Genomic DNA, 3,473 nt, shown 5'->3' with positions numbered 1-3,473 from the left:
GAGCGAGCCGCCCCCGGGACGGCCGGCGCCGCGCCTGCCTGGCAGGGCCCACCGGCAGCGGGGGATAATCCCATTATTTGGGGGCTGCAAAGCGCAACGACCCGCCCGAGTGTACGGAGTGGGGCGGGGACGGCGGAGAGGTGACTTGGGGGCAGAGGGCCTTCAGAAGCCCCGAATCATTTAACGAGAGCTCAGGCTGGGATGACTGGGAGCGGCTTTCGGCACTGGCAAGACCCCGAGCCCCTTTGCCACCTGCCTGGTACCGCGCTGGTCATGTCCTGGTTGGTCGAGCATGCGGTGGCTTTGTCTCCCACCTGCCCAGGGCACCAGGAGCTGGCACCGGCATCCCCAGCAGCTTCTGCCACCAGCATGGCCCACCCAAGCCCCTCTGGAAGGACCAGAATTGCGGTCCCGCTTAACACGGAAAATACTGGCCAGAGCTCACGGTGGAGGTGTAGCCAAGGTGGCATAGGGTCTCAGCTACCCATACCAGGAGCCTCCCCTCACGGTCTGCATCCACGGGGCAAGGCTGTCTGTCCTTCCTTCCCCCACAGACGTCTCTGGCTCGCCGAGGAGAGGGGTTAAATTCCTCGATAAGAGCCTGGCTCCTCGCTGCATACTTCTGATGCCTTCTGCGAACTCTGCTGGCAGGTTGTTTCGTAACTCCACTTGTGGCCAGCTGCAGGTGGGAGAACAAACTCTCCTCTCTGGTTTTTCCCTGCCCTGGGACAGCACTTTGTCATCGCGCATTAAAAACGCAATTGCAGGATGAAAACCCAGTTGCATGTTAAAAACACAAACGTGGGTTTGAGGGTGGTGTTGCACAGAGGCAGGGGTCACAGCCACACACCTCTCGCTCAAACAGAGCAGCTGCCTCCTGCACAGCCCATGGAACTCCCTTGGGGATGGCTGATTTCAGGAGAAATTAGAAAGAGGCAGGTGGAAAACAGGTGAGAAATGATCCAAAGAGGGGAGACAGGAGCTTTGGCTGCTCCTCACAGTAAGCCCGGGCCAGCTCCCAGGGATGCTGGTGCTAGCGGCGTGCTTGCGGGCCCTGGCTCAATGCTCTGCTGAGACTTGTCGGGCAGGCGTGGGGCCCCGGGAATGTGTGGCAGCACGAATGACAGAACTCAGCTGTTCAAATGGTAGAGTGCTGGATCCAACCGGGATGGGATGGGTGTGCTACGTGCACTGTCTGCTCACCTCGCGGAGTAGCTGTGTGGGATCGCACTCCTAATGCAGTAAGAATTGCAGCTCTTAGGGAGAAGAGAGCAAATTTGTGTGTGTACATGCTGTATCTGCAGTGGTTATAAGCAGGAAGCATATCCGAATATTGCTTGCTGCCTTTACTGGGCAGTGCTGGTGGTGTCTGTTCAGGAAGAGGCTGTGGGGAAGGGGGAATGCTCTTACCTTCTGCTGGTGCCACTGGAATGCCAGGAATCCTCCTGCATCCCAGTTATCTGCTGGGAGAGCCTGAGCACGGCGCCTGGCCTCCCTCTCAGCATAGCTCCGTTGGCTTCCCCATGCCCTCTTGAAAGAAATAGCATGGAAATCAAGAAGCCCCCCAAGTGTGTATGTCTTCCTAAAGCCTTTTTGCCACCTTTTCAGGGAAAGCTGCGAGGCTGGGGAACATGGCTTGCAGCACCTGCGGGTGCCCAGCACCCCACAGCATTGAGCACTGTGACTCCAGGGGTCCTGCAAGGGGATGCCGGTTGATCTGAAAATTAAAACTCTGCAAATGAGTGTGAGAGAGATGTGGGAGTTAGCTCTACACAGGGCTTGAAGAGGGAGACCTGAGCAACAGTCTGACCCTGAGATAATAAATAACTTAAGAACTAAGTCTGATTTATTTTAATTTTTTTTTTTTTCCTTATGCTTAAGAAAAGCAAGTTACAGCTCCGCTTGGGCACTTGGTAGCTTTGGATACCCACAGGCCCCAGCGAGTGTGCTGGGGAGCTTGCCAGGCTTGACCAAACCTTTTGGCAGCAGGTGGCAGCCGGCCGAAGCAGTGCGGTGACAGCCAGTCTGAATCATCCCAGGGTGCTGCCTTCCCTGCTCCTTGAAATATGACTTGACCACAGAGAGGTAGTGCGGTGTAATTGCTGAAGATACAGGGATTTACTGCACTCGGGCAAATAGAGGAGCTTCTATGCTGAAGTATTTTGGGGACTGGATGTAAAATGGAGTTGGATGGGAGCTGGTCTGCTCAGGCAACATGTAGGCTGGCCACCTCCATAGTGGAGATGTGTGTCATGGTTGCCTTCACCATCACCATGTGCTGCAGAGAAGTACTGCCTTAGTGCATCTGCTCAGGTCTCCACTGGTTCATCTTGTTCATCTCTTTCAATGTCTCTCTGCCGTGTCCCGGTTGTGTCTTCTGCTTTGGGAAAAACCTCCAGTGATGGCTTGGAAGTTGCCCAAGGCCACGTTCTGCTGTCCCCTCATGTGCTGGGGGATGAAGCTTTGGGACCAAATCCAGATAAGGGCTTGATTCTCCCCGGCTGGGAGGCTGTGATGCACACACTAAGGCTTTGGAGCAGAGTATTTCTTTGATGCATGCAATGTCAAGCACTGTGGTGAGCTAGGAAGAAGTCCAGTTGCTGCTTGACGATGGGTTGCTCTGTGCCAGAGTTCAAATAAAGGCATGAGGGACATTTTAAGTATTACCTCTGTGTGTGTGCATTGTTCTTAAGAGCATCTTTTTAAGTTATGTTCCTCGATCTGTCCCAACTTGTCTATGCCCTTGTAAACCTGTGTAGTCAAATTAAGGCATAAGTGTGTCTCCACGGAAGTTTTTTAACAAAATCCTATTATTGTAAATGATTGCTAACAATTTTGTGTCCTTCCATTTTTCAGATGCCAAGTTCATGAGCTTTTAAAGGCAGCTGATTATCTGGCTTTTTGTGGACTGGAGTCAGCGCTTTCTTGAGGGCTGGGGTGCTTCCAGCTGCCCCAGGCTAGTCATCTAGAATAATTCATTGCTTCAGAAAAAAAAAAGCGGGGGGGGGGGGGGGAGAATCCCACAACACTTCTTATGTGAAGACATGGGTGGATCAGCCCTGATCTGGAAACTTTGGGGCAATTGAGCACTGCCTGAATTTGGGAAGGCTTCCTCTGCTGCTTTGTAACCCTGCTGCAGCACAGGACCTGCTGGAGCTCTTGGTCTTAGGAGCCACATGTTCAAATCTCCCCGTGTCCCTGGGAGGACTAGCAATGGGATGCCACAGTGCTCTCAGCAGTATTTTGGGGTCCAGCATCCCTCATGGAGGTCCCCCATGATATTCTACTGAGAACTGTTCTCCTGAGCACGGAGACTTTGGAGGCTCCAATGGGAGAGTAGCTGGGTCAGCAGAGAAGTCCAGCAAGTAGCAGCCTCCCCTTTGCTCCCTACTTTTCCTGCCAGCCTGGGGTAGCCTTTGGCAAGAGGTAAGAGCACCCAGCTGGTGTTGTGAAGCTGCCCAGCTGAGGGATCA

This window comes from Charadrius vociferus, unplaced genomic scaffold (genome assembly GCF_000708025.1).
Source record: "Charadrius vociferus isolate BGI_N301 unplaced genomic scaffold, ASM70802v2 scaffold467, whole genome shotgun sequence".
Classification (NCBI taxonomy): Eukaryota; Metazoa; Chordata; class Aves; order Charadriiformes; family Charadriidae; genus Charadrius; species Charadrius vociferus.
Note: the sequence above shows the minus strand (reverse complement) of the source record.